General features: G+C 39.3%; 2 long non-coding RNA genes across 2 annotated transcripts in view; one reads left to right on the top strand and one right to left on the bottom strand.

Moving 5' to 3' along the window:
- LOC138951001 (uncharacterized) overlaps window positions 1-24,719 on the bottom strand; it is a 72,865-nt gene that overhangs the window by 39,132 nt on the left and 9,014 nt on the right. Inside the window, exon 2 of the long non-coding RNA XR_011450916.1 lies at window positions 10,117-10,243. This is a non-coding gene — a long non-coding RNA (uncharacterized lncRNA). The remainder of the gene's footprint in view (window positions 1-10,116; window positions 10,244-24,719) is intronic.
- LOC138951234 (uncharacterized) lies at window positions 19,270-20,975 on the top strand. Its single transcript, XR_011451063.1, has 3 exons — window positions 19,270-19,356; window positions 19,968-20,079; window positions 20,470-20,975. It is a non-coding gene; the product is annotated as an uncharacterized lncRNA (long non-coding RNA).

Raw genomic sequence — 24,719 nt, 5'->3', positions numbered from 1 at the left:
TTGTTAAAATAAACTTATGTTGTACTGTCATGCAGGAACACCACTATAAGCTTCTAGCTTGTTGCTGTTTCTGTGAACTGTGTATACATGTCATGATTGTAACCTTTGTTAAAATAAACTTATGTTGTACTGTCATGCAGGAACACCACTATAAGCTTCTAGCTTGTTGCTGTTTCTGTGAACTGTGTATACATGTCATGATTGTAACCTTTGTTAAAATAAACTTATGTTGTACTGTCATGCAGGAACACCACTATAAGCTTCTAGCTTGTTGCTGTTTCTGTGAACTGTGTATACATGTCATGATTGTAACCCTTGTTAAAATAAACTTATGTTGTACTGTCATGCAGGAACACCACTATAAGCTTCTAGCTTGTTGCTGTTTCTGTGAACTGTGTATACATGTCATGATTGTAACCTTTGTTAAAATAAACTTATGTTGTACTGTCATGCAGGAACACCACTATAAGCTTCTAGCTTGTTGCTGTTTCTGTGAACTGTGTATACATGTCATGATTGTAACCTTTGTTAAAATAAACTTATGTTGTACTGTCATGCAGGAACACCACTATAAGCTTCTAGCTTGTTGCTGTTTCTGTGAACTGTGTATACATGTCATGATTGTAACCTTTGTTAAAATAAACTTATGTTGTACTGTCATGCAGGAACACCACTATAAGCTTCTAGCTTGTTGCTGTTTCTGTGAACTGTGTATACATGTCATGATTGTAACCTTTGTTAAAATAAACTTATGTTGTACTGTCATGCAGGAACACCACTATAAGCTTCTAGCTTGTTGCTGTTTCTGTGAACTATGTATACATGTCATGATTGTAACCCTTGTTAAAATAAACTTATGTTGTACTGTCATGCAGGAACACCACTATAAGCTTCTAGCTTGTTGCTGTTTCTGTGAACTGTGTATACATGTCATGATTGTAACCCTTGTTAAAATAAACTTATGTTGTACTGTCATGCAGGAACACCACTATAAGCTTCTAGCTTGTTGCTGTTTCTGTGAACTGTGTATACATGTCATGATTGTAACCCTTGTTAAAATAAACTTATGTTGTACTGTCATGCAGGAACACCACTATAAGCTTCTAGCTTGTTGCTGTTTCTGTGAACTGTGTATACATGTCATGATTGTAACCCTTGTTAAAATAAACTTATGTTGTACTGTCATGCAGGAACACCACTATAAGCTTCTAGCTTGTTGCTGTTTCTGTGAACTGTGTATACATGTCATGATTGTAACCCTTGTTAAAATAAACTTATGTTGTACTGTCATGCAGGAACACCACTATAAGCTTCTAGCTTGTTGCTGTTTCTGTGAACTGTGTATACATGTCATGATTGTAACCCTTGTTAAAATAAACTTATGTTGTACTGTCATGCAGGAACACCACTATAAGCTTCTAGCTTGTTGCTGTTTCTGTGAACTGTGTATACATGTCATGATTGTAACCCTTGTTAAAATAAACTTATGTTGTACTGTCATGCAGGAACACCACTATAAGCTTCTAGCTTGTTGCTGTTTCTGTGAACTGTGTATACATGTCATGATTGTAACCCTTGTTAAAATAAACTTATGTTGTACTGTCATGCAGGAACACCACTATAAGCTTCTAGCTTGTTGCTGTTTCTGTGAACTGTGTATACATGTCATGATTGTAACCTTTGTTAAAATAAACTTATGTTGTACTGTCATGCAGGAACACCACTATAAGCTTCTAGCTTGTTGCTGTTTCTGTGAACTGTGTATACATGTCATGATTGTAACCTTTGTTAAAATAAACTTATGTTGTACTGTCATGCAGGAACACCACTATAAGCTTCTAGCTTGTTGCTGTTTCTGTGAACTGTGTATACATGTCATGATTGTAACCCTTGTTAAAATAAACTTATGTTGTACTGTCATGCAGGAACACCACTATAAGCTTCTAGCTTGTTGCTGTTTCTGTGAACTGTGTATACATGTCATGATTGTAACCCTTGTTAAAATAAACTTATGTTGTACTGTCATGCAGGAACACCACTATAAGCTTCTAGCTTGTTGCTGTTTCTGTGAACTGTGTATACATGTCATGATTGTAACCCTTGTTAAAATAAACTTATGTTGTACTGTCATGCAGGAACACCACTATAAGCTTCTAGCTTGTTGCTGTTTCTGTGAACTGTGTATACATGTCATGATTGTAACCCTTGTTAAAATAAACTTATGTTGTACTGTCATGCAGGAACACCACTATAAGCTTCTAGCTTGTTGCTGTTTCTGTGAACTGTGTATACATGTCATGATTGTAACCCTTGTTAAAATAAACTTATGTTGTACTGTCATGCAGGAACACCACTATAAGCTTCTAGCTTGTTGCTGTTTCTGTGAACTTTGTATACATGTCATGATTGTAACCCTTGTTAAAATAAACTTATGTTGTACTGTCATGCAGGAACACCACTATAAGCTTCTAGCTTGTTGCTGTTTCTGTGAACTTTGTATACATGTCATGATTGTAACCCTTGTTAAAATAAACTTATGTTGTACTGTCATGCAGGAACACCACTATAAGCTTCTAGCTTGTTGCTGTTTCTGTGAACTGTGTATACATGTCATGATTGTAACCCTTGTTAAAATAAACTTATGTTGTACTGTCATGCAGGAACACCACTATAAGCTTCTAGCTTGTTGCTGTTTCTGTGAACTTTGTATACATGTCATGATTGTAACCCTTGTTAAAATAAACTTATGTTGTACTGTCATGCAGGAACACCACTATAAGCTTCTAGCTTGTTGCTGTTTCTGTGAACTTTGTATACATTTCATGATTGTAACCCTTGTTAAAATAAACTTATGTTGTACTGTCATGCAGGAACACCACTATAAGCTTCTAGCTTGTTGCTGTTTCTGTGAACTTTGTATACATGTCATGATTGTAACCCTTGTTAAAATAAACTTATGTTGTACTGTCATGCAGGAACACCACTATAAGCTTCTAGCTTGTTGCTGTTTCTGTGAACTTTGTATACATGTCATGATTGTAACCCTTGTTAAAATAAACTTATGTTGTACTGTCATGCAGGAACACCACTATAAGCTTCTAGCTTGTTGCTGTTTCTGTGAACTGTGTATACATGTCATGATTGTAACCTTTGTTAAAATAAACTTATGTTGTACTGTCATGCAGGAACACCACTATAAGCTTCTAGCTTGTTGCTGTTTCTGTGAACTGTGTATACATGTCATGATTGTAACCTTTGTTAAAATAAACTTATGTTGTACTGTCATGCAGGAACACCACTATAAGCTTCTAGCTTGTTGCTGTTTCTGTGAACTGTGTATACATGTCATGATTGTAACCCTTGTTAAAATAAACTTATGTTGTACTGTCATGCAGGAACACCACTATAAGCTTCTAGCTTGTTGCTGTTTCTGTGAACTGTGTATACATGTCATGATTGTAACCCTTGTTAAAATAAACTTATGTTGTACTGTCATGCAGGAACACCACTATAAGCTTAGCTTGTTGCTGTTTCTGTGAACTGTGTATACATGTCATGATTGTAACCTTTGTTAAAATAAACTTATGTTGTACTGTCATGCAGGAACACCACTATAAGCTTCTAGCTTGTTGCTGTTTCTGTGAACTGTGTATACATGTCATGATTGTAACCCTTGTTAAAATAAACTTATGTTGTACTGTCATGCAGGAACACCACTATAAGCTTCTAGCTTGTTGCTGTTTCTGTGAACTGTGTATACATGTCATGATTGTAACCCTTGTTAAAATAAACTTATGTTGTACTGTCATGCAGGAACACCACTATAAGCTTCTAGCTTGTTGCTGTTTCTGTGAACTGTGTATACATGTCATGATTGTAACCCTTGTTAAAATAAACTTATGTTGTACTGTCATGCAGGAACACCACTATAAGCTTCTAGCTTGTTGCTGTTTCTGTGAACTGTGTATACATGTCATGATTGTAACCCTTGTTAAAATAAACTTATGTTGTACTGTCATGCAGGAACACCACTATAAGCTTCTAGCTTGTTGCTGTTTCTGTGAACTGTGTATACATGTCATGATTGTAACCCTTGTTAAAATAAACTTATGTTGTACTGTCATGCAGGAACACCACTATAAGCTTCTAGCTTGTTGCTGTTTCTGTGAACTGTGTATACATGTCATGATTGTAACCCTTGTTAAAATAAACTTATGTTGTACTGTCATGCAGGAACACCACTATAAGCGTCTAGCTTGTTGCTGTTTCTGTGAACTGTGTATACATGTCATGATTGTAACCCTTGTTAAAATAAACTTATGTTGTACTGTCATGCAGGAACACCACTATAAGCTTCTAGCTTGTTGCTGTTTCTGTGAACTGTGTATACATGTCATGATTGTAACCCTTGTTAAAATAAACTTATGTTGTACTGTCATGCAGGAACACCACTATAAGCTTCTAGCTTGTTGCTGTTTCTGTGAACTGTGTATACATGTCATGATTGTAACCCTTGTTAAAATAAACTTATGTTGTACTGTCATGCAGGAACACCACTATAAGCTTCTAGCTTGTTGCTGTTTCTGTGAACTGTGTATACATGTCATGATTGTAACCCTTGTTAAAATAAACTTATGTTGTACTGTCATGCAGGAACACCACTATAAGCTTCTAGCTTGTTGCTGTTTCTGTGAACTGTGTATACATGTCATGATCGTAACCTTTGTTAAAATAAACTTATGTTGTACTGTCATGCAGGAACACCACTATCTATAAGCTTCTAGCTTGTTGCTGTTTCTGTGAACTGTGTATACATGTCATGATTGTAACCCTTGTTAAAATAAACTTATGTTGTACTGTCATGCAGGAACACCACTATAAGCTTCTAGCTTGTTGCTGTTTCTGTGAACTGTGTATACATGTCATGATCGTAACCTTTGTTAAAATAAACTTATGTTGTACTGTCATGCAGGAACACCACTATAAGCTTCTAGCTTGTTGCTGTTTCTGTGAACTGTGTATACATGTCATGATTGTAACCCTTGTTAAAATAAACTTGTGTTTAAACCAACTGTCAAATTCAGATTTTATTCATTTAAAAAAAATATTAATCAAATTTTACAGAATGCAGTGTCCCCCAGCCATACTCATAGTTTGTTTGTTTGCTTAACGCCCAGCCCACCACGAAGGGCCATATAACGTGCGCCACACACAAGACAGAATTTTAAAGTCTTAGGTATGACCCGGCCGGGGTTCGAACCCACGACCTCCCGATCACGGGGCGGACGCCTTACCACTAGGCCAACCGTGCCGGTCATACTCTTAGTAATAGGCTCACTTTTCTCATTTTTATTCTTCAGAGTTTTTATTTTGTAGTATGTTTTTCGCCGACTTAGCCTCAACAACCCAGGAGCAATTGTTAAATGACTAAAGAAGTTCTGTATCCTGTTTTACAAAAAGTGTAATTTACTGTACAATAATGTATAAAAAAAAGTAAACCAGCTGTTTACTTTCTTAGTATCAATTGAAGTGCTATAACCTGTTATAACAAATTTAAGTGTCTTTTGTAATTGCATACATTTTCATCAAGTGTTAACTATGTCAGTGGTATATTTTCAGGGTGGCAGTAATGAACAGCTACGGTCCGGTCAGGTCGAACAGATATTCTGCAAGATTTGAAGTACAAATAAGATCTGTTTATTGAGTCAGGTAAGTAACCACTCATTCATCACTGTAAATAATGATTACTTGTTTGAAAAAACAAAATTACACTTTGTATAACAGGGCCGGACCAAATGAGTTGTAAGGGGGGGGTTCCTCCTTTTTTTTTGGGGGGGGGCAAATCAGCGAAGTGGCGAAGCCACAAGCGCGCGCCTGCAAACAGGCGCGCGAACTAGGGGGGTCCGGGGGCATGCTCCCCCAGAAAATTTTTGAAAAACGGTTAAAATCTGTGCAATCTGGTGCATTCTGGGCCTTGTTTTGAGGGTTAAGGCCTGTCAGTGTGAGTTGGTGGGGGGGGGGGGGGGGGGGGGGGGAGGGTACCTTTTTCTCATCGGATTTCACATTGAATAAAATTTGTTAGAGACACACACAAAATTTATTTAAAAAAAAAAAAAAAACCAAGAGGCGAAGCCTTCAAGGCTCCCGTAAGAAATCAACAAACAGTAACATAACACAAACTCACTCACTCCGTAACACACACACACACAAACACACAAACACACACACACACACACACACACACACACACACACACACACACACACACACACACACACACGCACACACACACACACAGTTAAAACTAACGCATCATATCAACTCCATGTATAATTTTCAAAAGAAGGCAAACAGATAAAATGACTAGGGTAATAGGTTAGGTACCTGCCATGTGGGCACTTTTTCCACTGCTGTCCTCAGTCCTATACTTTTCATCAAGACTTGTCACCATGCCGAGTAGATCTAAATTCGGAAGTCTTCATGTGGCTGAGGAATATATCTGACATAGCGTCGATCTTGTTGTAGGTTAACCTCCTTTCTGAAACAAATGGCAAAATGCGATTAGTTATGATGACTACAACCTACACAAATATAAACAGTGTTTTGAAACAGAATAGTCAGGTTATACAAGCCACTTTACCTATGCAGCATGGTAACCCTACAATATGCGAAACATGTCGACTGCAGCAGCCTGGTTCTTAAAATAATTCTGACGGTCAACACAGCCAGAAATGCCAACAAAGACAAGAAAGCTGTGGCAAGGTAAGCTTACCAAACGTTACATAGCGAATCATATGATAGTGCGTAAACAGCAAACAGTAGATCTACAATCAAAGAGAGGATCGAGTCTGGAATGAAACGCGATACAGATCTAGCATTCAAAAACTGTCTTTCACGTTCAAGGAAGTTGTTGCAAAGTACTTAAGACTTACTAAATTGTACAGACAAAACCATGACAGTGCATGTTTTGAATCTGAGGAAAAAATCGTGATCATTTTGACTTTGAGAACAGATTCATTCCGTTTCCTTATATCTGCATGTTCAAGTAAATGGTGGACAGTTTTTTTCGGGCAGAGTAAACTTAACTTGAGACTCTACTGCAAGTCTTGAAATTCACATAAATCGAACCACGAGCAAAGACATCCAAACATTACAGGCACTTTAGATCAACTCATTTCACTAGAGGTGACTGCCTAGCACTGTGTTTGACATCCGTGTCTGCTGAAATAAAAAAAAATTAAGTAGAAGTGCAGTGCCTGGCACTGCATACCCCAAGCGAAGGAGCCATCATTGAGAGAGAGAGAGAGAGGGAGAGAGAGAGAGAGAGAGAGAGAGAGAGAGAGAGAGAGAGAGAGAGAGAGAGAGAGAGAGAGAGAGAGAGAGAGAGAGATGGAGAGAGAAAGAGAGAGAGAGAGGTTCCACACCTAGAAATCTTGTCAGTTGTTGTGGTTGTTGTTGTGGCTGTTGTGTTTGTTGTTGTTGTTGTTTTGATGACAATACTGTCCTTTTTTGTGTGTAATGTTCTTGTTGTTGTTTTGTTGTTATTGTTTCATACTTGTTTACTCTCTCTCTCTCTCTCTCTCTCTCTCTCTCTCTCTCTCTCTCTCTCTCTCTCTCTCTCTCTCTCTCTCTCTCTCTCTCTCTCTCTCTCTCTCTCTCTCTCTCTCTCTCTCTGTTTATGATGATATCTTTCCTCGGAAAATGCAGTGCTTTGGATGGTAAATGCATATATGTTTGGCAGAGAGAGAGAGAGAGAGAGAGAGAGAGAGAGAGAGAGAGAGAGAGAGAGAGAGAGAGAGAGAGAGAGAGAGAGAGAGAGAGAGAGAGAGAGAGAGAGAGAGAGAGAGAGAGAGAGAGAGAGAGAGAGAGAGAGAGAGAGCGATTACAAGCAAATGACGAAGTCTCGTCCAACATCTCGTGCTACGAGATATGATGTACACCTAGATTACCTGATTACAAGTAAATGACGACGTCTCGTCCAACATCTCGTGCTACCAGATTTCATGTACACCAAGATTACCTGATTACAAGCAAATGACGAAGTCTCGTCCAACATCTCGTGCTACGAGATTTGATGTACACCTAGATTACCTGATTACAAGTAAATAACGAAGTCTCGTCCAACATCTCGATATCTTCAGTAAGGGACAACGGACCTTTTCACAAATGTTCATAAAAATCGGTTGAGAAATGGAAAATAACGGTTTTTAATGGATTTTTGTTGTTGGTGGTTGTGGTGGTGGTGTCGTTGTAGTTGTTGTTGTTGTTGTTGTTAGTGGTGGTGGTGGTGGTGTTGTTGTTTTTTTGTTGTTGGTGGTGGAGGTGTTGTTGTTGTCGTCGTCCATCATATCAACCAACTCACCAGGATTGCAAGTAATTCACGGTGTCTCTTACAACATCTCGTTGTTGGTGGTTGTGGTGGTTGTGGTGGTGGTGTCGTTGTAGTTGTTGTTGTTGTTGTTGTTGTTGTTGTTGTTAGTGGTGGTGGTGTTGTTTTTTTGTTGTTGGTGGTGGAGGTGTTGTTGTTGTTGTTGTTGTTGTTGTTGTTGTTGTTGTTGTTGTCGTTGTCGTCGTCCATCATATCAACCAACTCACCAGGATTGCAAGTAATTCACGGTGTCTCTTACAACATCTCGTGCTACCAGATTTGATGTACACAAAGACTTTAGCTTGGAAATGGAATCCTCAAGTTTGACGTCATGGAAGATGTCATAACATTTTGAATTCAGCTCCTTGTGTTGAAGAGAATGTCATGAGTTTGACGTCATGAGTTTTGATTGTCTTCTTGACCTGGGTTTGACCTCCTTCTTTGTTATGACTTAGAAATTGGAAGCGCTTGTAACTGCCGTTGTCGATGTCGGATCAAAACGATTTATGTCTTAAAACCTTTCTGGGATCAATAACATTGCCTGTGCCAATTTTTGTTGTAGTCGAGTCAAAACTGTGAAAGTTTTAGGGGTTCTAACACACACACACACACACACACACACACACACACACACACACACACACACACACACACACATCATTTGGTTGAAATCAACTCTAGTGTGGGACCAACCTAGCTTCGCTCGCTTCGCTCGCTTCGCTTGGATTAAAACAAAACGGATTAACAGTAGGTGACACGTTATCACTATCAGAGTGGGAGACACTAGATCTGTCTCTGAACTTACCGGGATACGGCTGCAAGATCGACACTGACTGCCGCGCTTTCGACAGCTCTTCCTCGCGTGGACATTGGAAACACGCTGTGCAGATCAAATTGTAGGAAATCTCCCTTTGGTATCTTCTTTATTTACTTTTCTGGAGCTTAGAAACCGAACAACATGAAATCAACGACTTCCCCGGCGAATCGGCGAGGTGAGAACTGGACCACAATCCTTCGCGCGACCCCTGACCTGATCTTGACACCTGACCTGCCGTCTACATGCCAAACACGACACAAATCAGTCAACTGCTTGTACCCCTTCAAAACCCCCCACCACCCGTTTTCTTTGGATACACGCTTTAACTACACACATGCCGACACAATGTTGATCATTGCTTCAATAATTTGAAGATGGTGCTTGAAAATTAACCACGTGAAATGAGTATTTCGGTGTTTAGCCAAAAATGTTAAAGTTTCTACCACAGACATACACACATACATACATACATACGCACGCACGCACAGACAGACAAAGTTTACCATCGCATAGGCTACACTTACGTGAGCCAAAAACCACTCAAAGCAAGGTACATGCTTTTTCCACGGGTGGGGTTCCGGAACCCCTGGAACCCCCCCCCCCCCCCCCCCCCCTGGGTCCGGCCCTGTATAAATAGGAACGGAATGTATAATATAATGTCATATGTGAGCCTTAACGGCTTTGCCTCTTGTTATATTTTGTTTGAATACCATATTCATTAATAAAACAATATGAACAACCTATACGTTTTTCATGGTGAATGTTACAGATAGGGTACACAGCTTTATTGAATGACCCGCATATGTGTGTGTGTGTGTGTGTGTGTGTGTGTGTGTGTGTGGAGGGGTGTGTGTGTGTGTGTGTGTGTGTGTGTGTGTGTGTGTGTGTGTGTGTGTGTGTGTGTACGGTGAGTTGTTTATATCTGTCTGACCTTGCCACCTTGCGGTCATGATGGCCCTGTTGAGGGAGACAACCCAGCGTGAAATGACGTCATCCGTCCCGCGCATCACACACAGCACGTTGTCATTCATCGTTGCCACCTTGCACAATGTGGAACACTGCAACACAGAGATTGTACTCTGACATTGTCTGGAATAAACAGACTGCATCAAACTAGGCTTCATAAAAACATGACAAAATAAGTAAAGAACAAGTCGCGTAAGGCGAAAATACAACATTTAGTCAAGTAGCTGTCGAACTCACAGAATGAAACTGAACGCAATGCAACTCAGCAAGACCGTATACTTGTAGCATCGTCAGTCCACCGCTCACGGCAAAGGCAGTGAAATTGACAAGAAGAGCGGGGTAGTACTGGCGCTGAGAAGGATAGCACGCTTTTCTGTACCTCTCTTCGTTTTAACTTTCTGAGCGTGTTTTTAATCCAAACATATTATATCTATATTATGTTTTTGGAATCAGGAACCGACAAGGAATAAGATGAAAGTGTTTTTAAGTTGATTTGGACAATTTAATTTTGATAATAATTTTTATATTTTTAATTTTCAGAGCTTGTTTTTAATCCAAATATAACATATTTATCTATTGCTATTTCATATGTTACGTGGATTTCCATTGGTCAATTGGGCAAAACTGAGCTCATTGTAAAAGTGATATCGACGACATTTCCGTCGATATCAGTTTTGATATCGACGACATCTTTATGGCTTCCCCACTTCAAAAACAAAAACACCTAAATCTAAAAATAAACAAATATATATGACAATGTAATGATCCCAGCATTTGGTTTAGCAAGTGACTAAAGACTTTTTGAAAGAAAAGACATTTTTAAATACTGAAGTACAAAAAAAGAGTGAACAAAAAGAAATAATAATCAGAGGGAGGGATATGGAACAGCCAAAACTGAGACAAATACTTTTGTAATTTCTTTACAGTAAATACAAAATGTCCAGAGAATTAGCAATATATCTAACATTGACTGACTGTGTGCAGAAGATATCATCACACAGTCCGTCAATATTGGGTACTATTTTTGGAATCAGAAAATGATAAAGAATAAGATGTACGTAAATTTGGATCGTTTTAAAAAAAACATATTTTTTTTTACAATTTTCAGATTTTTAATGACCAAACTCACTCATTAGTTTTTAAGCCACCAAACTGAAATGCAATACCACACCCCGGCAATTGTCGAAGATTACTTGACCAAATTTTCAACCAATTTGGTTGAAAAATGAGAGCGTGACAGTGCCGCCTCAACTTTCACGAAAAGCCGGATATGACGTCATCAAAGACATTTATCAAAAAAATGAAAAAATCGTATGGGGATTTCATACCCAGGAACTCTCATGTCAAATTTCATAAAGATCGGTACAGTAGTTTAGTCTGAATCGCTCTACACACACACACACACACACAGACAGACAGACAGACATACACACAAACACACACACACGCATACACACACACACACACACACACACACACACACACACACGCACACACACACACACACACACACACACATACACATACACCACGACCCTTGTCTCGATTCCCCCCTCTACGTTAAAATATTTAGTCAAAACTTGACTAAATATAAAAACAAGAATACGAATACGAATACTTTATTATCTCATACAGAGAAATTTCAGTGTGGTGCACATTAAAAGACAAAACAAATAATAAGACAACAGATAAAAAATACCATACAATATGGGGATAAGGAGAGCTCACATATTGCTGAACACTAACGTTCCAGAGAATGCCACCTTACCCGTATGACAGGTAACGTTAAGCGTGTTAATCTTGGTTCAACCAGCTGTGAGTTGTAATGTGAGAGTTTCTTTTAACTTTCTGTCTGCGTCTGCCTGTCCACAATGTGTATTCACTTTATGAGCGTAGTTCCGAGGTTCTGTTACTACACACCGAAAATGGAATTATGATACCTGGGTGTGTCCTGACCCCGTTTAAGGTCCCTACTTTTTTTCCCTTGATAATCAGACAAGCAATGAATGAATGTTATGACGTGCCGTTTGATACTAATACACCACTAAACAGTTCCGACGTTTACATGGAACAAAGAAGGAAAATCACGTGACTGCACAGACGCCTCTCATTGGCTGCGTCATTTTTTCGAGGAAACAAATCGTCTGCAACACAGCTTTGCGTATGTTCTGCGACTGACGAGTCAGACACTTGTGTTTATTTTGTTGTTTTGTCGATGTAAATTCAGCGATTGTCGATTGTAACAATGGCATGTCACTGCCCGATGATTGAGTGTGACAACGGAAGCTACCGTCTTCAAAATGGAAAGCTAAACTTTGCAAAATTCACCAGGTTTCACACGAGTCTGTGGTGTTCATGCCAACCACCGTTCAGGTAAGCGCAACACTAACAGTTCTTGATCAACTTATTTTATTGCCTGACATTCATGCGATTTATTGTTTTTTTTCTGCAAATTCCATAGCATGATTTCAAAAATAGCTAGACCTGCCTTTATACAGCTTTGAACGTTACAAAAACTGCACACCGGCACTGCATGAAATACTTGTTTGAATCTGCCGTGCATGAGATCAAAAAATGTGGCTCACTTTCTGTGTCAGTGTGTTTCCGTTTCTTGTTTTACTTCATGTTGTTAGAGCATGGCTGTGATTAAAAAGCAATAAAAATTGCTTTGTAGAGCCATACATTGTTAAATCTGATATGCATCTGTCTGTTTTCAACAGCTTGCATCCGCATCCAACACACAAGAAGAACCCAGCACAAGCTTTTTTTTTTCACCTGCAAGGGTTTGTTCTCAACACTTTCTTGATGGCACACCAACTGCAGAGAACTCTTTCCCAACACAAAACTTGGGATACCCTGGATTTCAACACAGAGTAAGTTTTTTTTTAAATAACTTTCTTGTTATATTTTGTGTGTGTACGCAGTAAAGAAGATGGGAAGGTGTTGAATGTATTTGTTCACACATGCTGTTCCTAGTATCACTATGATGTGTCTGTGCCTTACAGCTTGAGTGATTTAATTGACTTTTCGTCTGTTCGTGTGTTTTGAAATCTGAACAAGAATGAATATCAATCAATATCAATATATCATTACCGTAAAATCCCTAGCATAAGCCCACCATCTAGCAAACGCCCACCCCCCACTTTGGGCCAAAAGTTGTGCACAGGGGTAACTACCTAGCAAACGCCCACCCTGCTTTTTTCAAAGAGACTATAGGCTCACTTTCACTAGGATTTGTGCAGACTGTTCTAAAAGTCATCTTTTTTCCCCTTCTTTACCTTTTCGTGTTTCTTTCCTTTTTATATTTAGTCAAGTTTTTTCTTATTCTTTGTCCCCTCTCCTCACTCCCACCCATCGTTCATGTTTTTTCGAGTTTCTCTTCTCTTTTTTTCCTAAGTTTGTGGGCTTTTCTTTCTCAGAAAGATTGGGCCTTTTGAAGACAAAATCCAAGTTCAGTTAACGTTTCATTTCCAAAGACGATCGTGTAATTTCTTCCCTGTACAGAAAGAAAGGGCTTAATTGGTGTTGACATTTCGACATTTCATCAAGTTTCTTTTTCCCGGAATTGTGTTGTTATTGTTTGTCCTTGCAAAGGTCTGGCGATTTTCTTTTTACTTTATAAATTTATATGAATGACTATGCTCGTGTTGTTTTCAGAAGAGCCAGTCCTTTTCTCTCTCTCTCTCTCTCTCTCTCTCTCTCTCTCTCTCTCTCTCTCTCTCTCTCTCTCTCTCTCTCTCTCTCTCTCTCTCTCTCTCTCTCTCTCTCTCTCTCTCTCTCTCTCTCTCTCTCTCTCTCTCTCTCTCTCTCTCTCTCTCTCTCTCTCATGGTTGGCCTTCTTTGCCTCAAAGTCCTTTTTTTCTTCTTTTTTTCTTCACTTCTACTCACACGACCTAACTTACATGCTTTCGGGGTTTGTATTCACTCAATTACACGGTTGAGCACAAAACTTACTTTGTGCAAAGGGGTCTATCCCTAGCAAACGCCCACCCCCCAATTTTGCCCTAAATCTGTGCACAGGGGGGGTGGGCTTATGCTAGGGATTTTACGGTATATGAGGCTTATGAATGTGGGAAGCCAAGCTAAGTTTTATGTGGGTGGTTGTTTCCAGAGTGCGATTTGATTAACATTAGAAGAGCTCTCCATAGAAGCCAAAGGAACAAAAACAAGTGTACCGGGGAATTCACAGGGGGAGTTCTGTATTGCACTGACAATGACTACAGTGGGTCCAAATGACCACCTTTATAAGTTGAAGTTGGGGGCATTGAACCCAAACGGACAACATATGTGGAGAACCCTGCATGGAGATGTAATACTACCATAAATTTTGACAGAATGAACCCTGTTTGGCAATGTTTCAGACAGCAAGAGTGCTGATAGACATACCCCGACCAGAGCACCGGCTAGGCAGAAGAAAATGGGCAATGCGAGATCTGGAATTCCAGTTTGAGACGTGCCAGGCCCAAGGATCATCAAGGGAGAGGAATGGTGCAGCTAGTTGATTGCCAGAAAAGTGTGACTCTAGCCCTGAACAAGACCCATTCACAACAGAAACATTTCTGGGTGCTCTTGTTTTTGCTTATTTGTTGATATTTTTTTTGTTTTTTTGTTTTGTATAAGCAGATGCCAACTTAATGCACACCCGTTATGCGCAATCTTATTGCAATGATTAAGCTGACTAAGGAGAACAATAGACTGATGTTCAAACTACAGATTGCAAACATGGCTAAGAAAAAGAACGCAGACAGGAAAAATCCATGGTTATTCAGAAATCTGATTTCTCGCAGAACATATCATATTGCACTGGTATAGCCACGACCAGTCTCTTACAATTAATTCATGGTTTTAGTGTCACCCTTTGCAATAAGAAGATGGCAGGAAAAAGTCAAAAATTCTAAAAAGACAAGAATTTTTAGCGATCAACCAATGAGTATTGACCCTAAACGTTATAGTATAGATGAGATGTTGTTTATGCAACAGAGAGGAGGATTAGACTTTCAGGATCTAGCCTATCGGTTTCGCTAATATAGGTAGAATAAAGTACATGTCACCAGAGTGGCCAAGAGCAACCTTAAACAATTTACTGGTTAGTTTTCATTTGTTTGAATGTTTCTCTCTTCTTCCTGCGCACAGTCTTCTCTCCATTTCATGTCAACTGTGCATACCATAACATGTTCTGAGGAAAAATGTTTGTTTGGCTCACTTTTTGTGTGTGTCTTTATTGATGTTTGTATGATGCAATGAGTGTGTCAGAACAAAATCTGAGTTCTCGTACTTTGAAATGGAGAATGAGAGACAAGACAAAGCATTACAGCACAAAGTCAAACATATCAGCACTTGCAAACAAAATGCACACAATACAGTCAGCTCAAAAAACTTTACTTATGTTGATAAACGTTATCACTAGCAGCAGATCAAATCTGATGACTTCATCCACTTGGCAATGAACATATTGGGAAGAAAGATATCTAGTTTTAAATATTTATATATATATGCATGTAACCAAGTGCGAAGGATTTGCGGTGTAGGGGAAACAACTACGTTAGTCAAAAAGGGATTGGACCGCGAGTTTGTTTCCCTTTGCGTTGCTGAGGTTAAAATGTAGATTTGATGCAAATTGTGACCCTCCACCACGAAATGAGTCGCATGTCACCTCGCGCGGTTCTGCGCTAGGCTTAATATAAGTCCGGGGAGTGTATGGTAACAGTGTGAGGGTCACCTGAGTCACAGGCTTATAACTCAAACAGTTTTTGCTTTTTTCTAAAACGGTTTTCACCACTGGATAGAGCATAAAAAACTCTTTAGGAAAATATAAAATATGAAAATCATGCAAAGGTGACATGCGACTCATTTCGTGGTGGAGGGTCACAATTATGTTTTGACAACAAAATACGTTTTTGTGTTATTAAGATTTTATTTTGATTGACAGGGTATGAGTTCAAAAAGATTTGTGAGTTGGAAAGTGGTTTGAATCAAGAGTACTGAAGGATTTAGGTTTTTGGCAGGAGAGTATTTTTGGGTCATGTGATTGGAGACGCGCGCGAAAATGTTCCTTTTCCGCCTGACTGCGAAGTCGAGAAGACATGCTGGCGTAGTATTGAGAAAAGAATCGGGAAAGAAATAGAGATTCTTGGCAGAATCCGGTGATCTAATGTGGTAGATTGTGATGCCAGATGTGGAGGTAATTTTGATTTTATATTTGTATGATCGATGGTGAGATTAAGGATGAAAATTTGTTGGATTTGAAGTGGTGCTTGTTGTGAGAAAAGCCTGTTTGTGGATGGCGCCGGTGCAAATCATATTTTTGATGAAAATTGATGATTAATTACAGGTATATTGGTAAAATAGGATGATATTTTGGGAGAATATTATGTTGGTAGTTATAAGGAATGGTTTTGAAAACGATTGATCAGAAAATTGAACTTTCAGTTGAGTTCAATCAATCAATCAATGACGCTTATATCGCGCATATTCCGTGGGTACAGTTCTAGGCGCTCTGCAGTGATGCCGTGTGAGATGAAATTTTATACGGCCAGTAGATTGCAGCCATGTCGGCGCATATTTACCTTTCACGGCCTTATTCCAAGTCACACGGGTATGGTAGACAATTATTAACTGTGCCTAAGCAATTTTGCCAGGAAAGACCCTTTTGTCAATCGTGGGATCTTTAACTTGCACACCCAATGTAGTATGTGAAAGAGTCTATTTTTGACGTTGTGGGATCAAAAAGGGAAAGATTGAGGGTTTGAAAGTTTGGAGTTGTGTGATGGTTTGTTAATATATAGTATAAATAATAGATTATGGTGGGGAATTAGGACGCTTAATGTCAGAAACTGGTGGGTAATGTATGTTTGGACAGATTTTGATTGTGTAATTAGGAGGCGGCATGTACTGCTTTGAACTTGCATATGACGAGGTGACGTCACAGGGTTGATTAAGAGTTGAAGTGGAAGCGTGATGTGACAGCCGAGACTATGTTGTTAAACCGTGTTGTACACAGTATTAGAAGAAAGTGTACTATGATAAAACATAAATTGTGGTAGATTTCCGGGAAAAGTATTAATTTCATAGTGAAGTCAGTCAGTAATCTGAGATGACAACATCTTGGATACGACAGGAAATCAAAATCGTTAATTTAGTCGCTATTGATAGTTCCGTAATAATTGCAGATGGAGGAGGATGCCGCGGTTTTCATGTTCGGCCAGAGGTAGCGTGACCGAGAGAAAAGGCATGAGAAGAGGTTCGTACATCCTTTCCTTTGCTTATAGTTGAATTCAGTGAAGAACAAGATGGCATTAATGTGTTATTAATGTAGTGTTAGTTTTGTTAATGAGTTGTATTGAAAGAATTACGACAGACATTGTGAAGATTTGATGATAAAATCGCCATTTAAACTTGGTGAAAGGGAGTGAAGAAAATTATGTTCCAACACAGAGAAAGCAGGTAAGAGGTTGTAATACCTTGATGTACATACCCACTGTGAAACAGGCAGTAATGTACCCTGGGTGTGTGTGCTTTTGTGTTTACAGGGAGCAGACGTCGTTTGTAGACTACTCTTTCCTAAGGGGTTTAGGTTCAGGTTTAGGTTCAGGTTTAGGTTCAGGTTTCAGTTTTAGGTTTCAGTTTCATATTTCAGTTTTAGGTTTTACTTTTTTATTTTTTTTATTTTAGATCTAGTTTTATTGTCTTACGGGGTTCTCTCGGTAATCATTATTTGTGACTGTTGTGAACGTCAAGTGTGCTCTCCCCGTATAGTGTAATCCAAACTTTAACCGGAAGTTGTGATGACATTGTCCATGGTAGGGGTGTTTGTAATAATTGGCATTGTGAAGAGGACAGTGTATTGATTTTTTTGATAAAAGGATGGTTGTGTGATCTGCTAGTATTGGGGTCGGTGAGTGCCCTGTAGATGTATGAGAATGATCTAGCATGGGATTAACCCTTTTGTCGCCTGACAGAGATATTGTACGCTCAGGCTGAAGTCCACCAATCCTCTGAGAACTCGTCTTGTCTGTACGTATGTGTATTAGCTGCCATTATATTAAGAAATAAAGTACAAAGTGACAACATTTATTGTGTGTCGTGGTGGTGAAAGCAGACGCGAGTTTGTGTTGTAATTGTTTTCTACGTTTGTTCTGTTTTGTGAAATAATTTTATATTATTAATTAGTTTCAATTGGCCAAGTCTTTCCTGGTTCTTGTTTTATTCTGCAACGGGGTCTCTAGACACGAGCCCACGGCAGGCCTTGGGTTAGATCTCCCCCCAAGTAAATATTGGGAGTTCAAAACTAGTTCCAACCACTCTTCTTATATTTTTATCACATATTTGAGTGAGAGAGTGGAAGTTGGTAAGTTCGATCCGTGCAAGTCTCGCAAGAGGACGTAGGAAATCCTCTCCCAGGCATAGTTCGTACGGAGAGAACGGGGCTAACTCAATAATACGGAGATTTAAGAAACGAAACGTTGGGACGTTTCGTTTTGAAGTTGTGGTAAACGTCATTATTTCGGGGGTCTCTCGCTGGAAAGGTGAAGGTCAACTGAAACGGAACGTGGAACGTCAAAACGCAGTCACGTTTTCCACCCCCAAAAAACGAACAATATTTCGTCAACTTTTGTGAGTATTTTTGCACACTAACAGTTTTATTTGTTGGCCATTTTATGCATTGCTAGATTCATCAACCCTTTCACAGTCTTTCAGCGCTGAGAATGTGTTCATTGGAGGTAGACAACTGTTGTGAACTGAAATATTTTGAAGGGTGCTGATCCTGGTACATTTATACTAGTGGGGCTCGTATGTTGCAGACGCACTCATAAATCATTCACATCTTGCAACAAACATCATACTTTGTGATATTGTTCTTTATAATTATTTAAGGGATTTCAGATACAGAGCCACTTCAGAAATCGTTTTTTTTGTCTTTGATAGGGAATAAAAGGCTGCATTTACAGCAGACGAAATTCGTACCAAAAGCGCTCAGCAGTAAATATTCCCAACTCAGCAAATGTAAAATTCAATGGTTTTCCATGCACCAGAAGTTGTCTGCTGATAACACATGCATGACATAAATACTCTCATGGGTATTTTTGTGTTCTGGTATTTAATTTGATCGTTTTTAGAATTTTATATATCCGCAGCATGAAAATTCAAGATGGCGGCCTCCGCAACATTGCGTGTTTTGATTTGAGCGAAAACAACGTTTCTGAAGGTAAGTTTTCAAGAATACGCATCCATTCACCAATGTCACATCATTTTACTGTTTAATTCTCCCCTGGGGTCTGTTATTCATCGGGTGAAGCGCTGAAATGCAGAGACTTTGTTTAATCTTGCAATAGCTCATCAGCTGGATTGTGATGCTGATAGATCTAGATCTATCTGTTGATTACAAGTAAGGAAATCATGATCGCCACGCTGGTGATTTTAAACAGATTAAACGAACTTTGAATAAAGGGCGAGGAGAAAGAGATTGTTCATGGTATAATAAATGATTAGTCCTGCCTACGTTAAGGACTTCCATAAGGTGGGGAGGGGTAGAGTCAAAAACTGAGTGAGGGTAGGCCAGATACTGAGATAGTAGGATGACCAGCTGGAGATAAAAACACTCCACTCCCCATGTCTTTACAGTGTTGTGATCAAACTTTCAAAGACGGTAGGTAACAGACAAAAGCATACAGTGTATGCTAATCAAATGAGATAAGTGGTTTTGAAAAATGAAGAGGTACCGCTCTTTGAGTTTTACAATTTTGGTTTGTTGCTTGTTTCTCATCCTTTTGCTTATTTTAAGTTGACCGTGCATTGGTGTGAATTTTATTTTTACAGGATATATACAAGAGTTACACCACATGCCGGTTCCTGGGAACAAGCGTTCTGCATTTATTCCGGTGCCACAGAAGGGAGCCGATTTCACTAGTAGTAGTACTACTGTATCAAGGTTTGTTACCTAATACATCTTAACAGTAAGATATTTTTATTTGTATTAATTGGAACATGTTTGCACATCATTTGTAAGCGACCTCTGTGAATTTGATGGGTTTAACGTACGAACCCTCACTATGGTCAACATTCTGTTAGCGACTGTTTGAAGCGAATAAATGTAGCGGTCAGAAAGATTCCAGAATCAGTTGGGTCACTGGAAACTGTGTTTGTTTGTTTTTTTAACCTGAAACAGTAAGAATTATACGAATTCATGAAATACAATTTTCTTTCATTTTGGTCTGTTGTGTGAAGACTTGCTAACCCGGCTTTGACCGACTCTCTGAGATAGTAAACATTATTCAAATACATTCAAATAAAAATGTCACTTTTCATCTTTTGTGTGAAGGGTACCCCAGGCTGATTTCCTGCACCATGGATGTAGAGGAGGCCAGACAGTCTGCTTCTCATTCCAGCTGTGTTGCGTTTTTTTCTGCTCGTGAAGTGTATCGCCACATTGCCAAAGCCATTGGCCAAGAGAAGTCACCCTGTCTGCCCATTTTGCATAGCCTTACAGGCTGTGACACTATGTCGTTCTTCAATGGTATTGGGGAATCAGAAGGCTTGGGAAGTATGGCAAGCATTTGAAGACGTCACTCAAACTTTCTTCAGGTTGTCTGCTGCTCTTTGTAAGCTGAGTACCACTGACAGGGCAGCACAAGAGCTTTTTGGTGTACATTTGTAGGACAAAACCAGCAACGTACTGGGTGTAAACAGTGCTAGACGGTACCTCTTCAGTAAAAAGAGCTGCCAAATTGACCATAATCCCCTTACAAGTGAGGTGCTGCTGCAGGACATGAGATTGAGAAGAGCCATCTACCTATTAGACTTCCAAACTCTGTGGGCTGGCAGTTCAAGGCTGGAAAGTGGGAGTCATTCTGGACGAGCTTTCAAGAGGTATCCAGCGTGTGCCGAGAACTCATGAGGTGTGCCTGCAAGAAGAGCTGTACAACAAAACGCTGCAAATGCTGCTAAGAAGGACTGCAGAGCACAGCTCTCTGCAAATGTGCTTGCATGCCTGTGAAAACTGTCAGCATCTAAACTGTGCAAAAATAGTATTGCACCCATTTTCATACCCCAACTCAAACTTTTATTCCTGTGTCATTTTATTCAAACTGTCTATGCCATTAAAGGCTCGCATCTTCGCTATCTGGCACATTTTTTTTTAACATCATCATTTACGCCGTCAAAATAAGGATACCTTGACGTGACAAAGAGATGTGACAAAAACTTCGGGTACCTTTTAAAAAGCCGACGACAATTCCTGAGGCACAACTGGGTCACTGTTGTATACGAAGAGAAAGTCAACTTGATTATCCATCCAGAACAGGTTGTTTTATTTCGCCATCTTGCATATTTCTAGTGTTGTGCCATTGTACCTACTGATGTATGTGTCGATCTCACGGATGAGATGTTTATGTGTCAAATTTGAGGGATACCCAAGTCAACTAAAATCCATGTATTTTAGCAATGACCAAGTGGGTTGCGTTGAAACTTTCAGGAATGTGTGTCTACGCACGAGGCATAGTTCAACCGTTTGAGTACACTTTCAAATCTTCACGAAATAATATTTTAAAAACTGCCACAGGTTTGTTGACTTACATCCCACATATTTTTGACTTCGCATGTATATATGACAGATGGTTGTTTCAAGTACTGCCAAAGTTTCTTTTGAGTATAGACACTTGCCGGAATGTGCTAGTTGTGTAAACACATGAGAACAAACAACGTTTTCGAAATACAGCGATTATGAATTTTAGTCGACTTTTGAGTTGATACATTACATTTTTATCAGTTTTATTTTGGGGGTACCCTTATTTGGGCGGCGGTCAAATAACCCATGTAAAGGCCAACTTTTATCTTAAAAGTGTCCCAGCTAGCCAAGTTGAGTGCCCTCAATAGCATACATTGAATATAACAGCACAGGAATGAATGTTTTCGTTTTGGTATGAAAATTGGTGCAATATATTTATTTTTGCACAGTTTAGGTAATCCACAAATTCTTCAACCCTGCCACCCACACCGTCCAATCATTCTCAGCACCAACAATACATGTATTGTTTGTTTAAAAATGTGTTTGTGTTAGTTTCTATTGCAAGAGAATGTCTTGTAGCATCAAAAATGCCTAAATACCCTTTTATTGGCGGCCATTTTGAAAATTGTAAAAAAACTACTGATTTCTTAATTTTTTCACGGTGGCTCTGTATCAGGTTTTGTTAAGCAAAAGCAAATGTCCATTTACGCCAAATTTGCTGTTAATCACATGAAGTGAAATATGCCTAACATACCCAACCGTTTATACTGGCGGCCATTTTGAAAAATTGTTTAAAAACTACCCATTTTTTTATTTTTCGCGATGGCTCTGTATCAGGTTTTGTTAAGCACATAAAACTCTTCATATTTGCTTAATTTGGTGTTTGTTGCATGATTTGAATGATTTTGCAACATAGGAGCCCCACTATCCAACTTCATGGTGAGAAAGCAAATGGCGAAGCAGAAGTAGGTCATCGCATCGAATTTTTATTCTGGCTTCGTATGTGATCAGGTGCATGAATTGAAAAATGTGAAGCTCTTGTGCGTGCAATGCGAGTATGTCAATCCTTTATTGACTCGTGGAGTTGAAATTATGCCATGCCCAGTCAGCGGATCATATCCTGCCATGCCCGGCCTTTCATTCCGAAACGAAACGTGAATACATCTAAATCTTGTCTGCGGCCTATGCCGTCTCGTTACACGTTCCGTTTCGCGGGGTGACTCATTCACCAAACGAAACGAGCTGCAAAACGAAACGTGCTGTTTCTTAAATCTCGCTATTGTGATTGGCACCTCCTTGTTTCTTTTAGATTTCTACTTAGGTCTTTTTTGACCCATTGGGACCTTTGTTGGGCATATTTGGGCTGTTATTTGACCGAGTGTAAGGTCTTATACATATATACCAAATACACACATGTAGTACGGTAAAAGTCATATCTATAATGGTGTACACAGGAGCCTTCCTTTTCAGAACTCCAAACAATAATCTGATAAAAAAAAATCCACTACAGAAAAAGAGGAAGTCTTAAAATGTAGGAAAATTTACATAGGTTTTGACAAGACAAACATTTATATTTTAGATGCGACTCACCCTACTACCTTTCAGGCTGAAAACTTACAGAAACGAAGCAGCTGTTCAACAATGTTGCTCTGCCCATTACATGTGTAACGAGTAGAGCTTAATGCCTGGATCTGGCAAAGCTTTTACATGAGTTGACAAATTGTTGAAATTATTAGAGTCATCAGGATTGTTTACTTTGTGGAAGGGTTGCTCTCCTTGTTTATCTGTGTGGTTTCATATTTAAGAGGAAAAAGCTGTTTTGTTAAAACCGCTTTCCCTACTTCTACTAGTTCCTCCTGTTGCTGCCTGTGTCAAAACGGGCAACAGGATTGGATTACTTTGGGAACAGGAGGTTGTGATGGCTCTGGGTAACAGGTGGTTGTGATGGCTGACTCTTGGAGACAGGTAGAAGTCTCTTTCTGGTTTTGACAAAGATGCAATCAGGGGCTTCCTCCTCCAAAATGACTTGCAGCCTGTTGCATATGGTCAAAACACTGCCAAAAGGGAGAAAAAAAGAAAATAATCAATATGAGAAACAGAAAGGAGACAACATTTTTTAGTGAAGCATCATTTAGGACAATTTACCAAGTTGTACATAACAAATTGCTCACAAATTTGAGTGCAACTTGCATGAAGAGCATTGCAAAATTAAGACAGTTGCAGGGATGGCCAGATCTCAAAATCTTAACTTGCCACTGCCAGACAGGCGAGTCATTTCAAGAAAGTCCAGTCCACCAAAAAGAATTGCTTGCCGGGTACAAACCACAGTTGCTATATAACTGCATTGTTTATATAACGTTTTGAAACTAGAGTATACAACCAGAAGTGTTGCATTTGACGAGAATTTTCACTAGCCAACCAGGCGAGTTGCCAAGCGGTTTTAACTAGCACAGCGGATTTTTTGTACTCGCCTCTGGCCATTAGTCAGATGATTTGATCATCCCTGAATTTAGAAAGTCTGTTCAGTCATTGCTGATCAACTGTATCACTATCACTATCAGTATCACTGCACTTTTCAAAAATTATATGTATATGACAGCGACAGGCATAATTTTAGTGTGTATTAATACTAGTATGCTGGTTTTTCAGATTTTGACACATTCCCTGTTCACTGAAACCAAAATGTTGTTAGGCTGCACTGCCATCTTGCAATTCAACTTGAACCATTCTCTTTTTCAAAAGTAAAGTGCAAATATGACTTATTTAAAAAAGTAGAGAGGTTTCCTACTTGTAAGCCTTTCCTCCTTAAAACTCGTTGACGAAGCGATGCATGAGGTCGAGCTCACACTCACAGGCAGCCGGCGATGAAGACGCTTGGCCACAGGAATCGCCCATCTTGCTGCCTTTCAATCCAGTTGTGATGATGAATGAATCAGGATAAAGCACCCCTTTCACATACAACTTCTGCTTGTACTCCCGAAGAAGCACCCTCTCTGCATTTTCTGCTTCACGGTCGACAGGAATCCCATCTCCCAAGTTCCAAAGCAGGAAAAGCTCTAAAACAA

This window comes from Littorina saxatilis, linkage group LG16, assembly GCF_037325665.1.
Source record: "Littorina saxatilis isolate snail1 linkage group LG16, US_GU_Lsax_2.0, whole genome shotgun sequence".
Lineage (NCBI taxonomy): Eukaryota > Metazoa > Mollusca > Gastropoda > Littorinimorpha > Littorinidae > Littorina > Littorina saxatilis.
The sequence above is the reverse complement of the archived record's forward strand: the minus strand, read 5'-3'. Positions and strand labels throughout refer to the sequence as shown.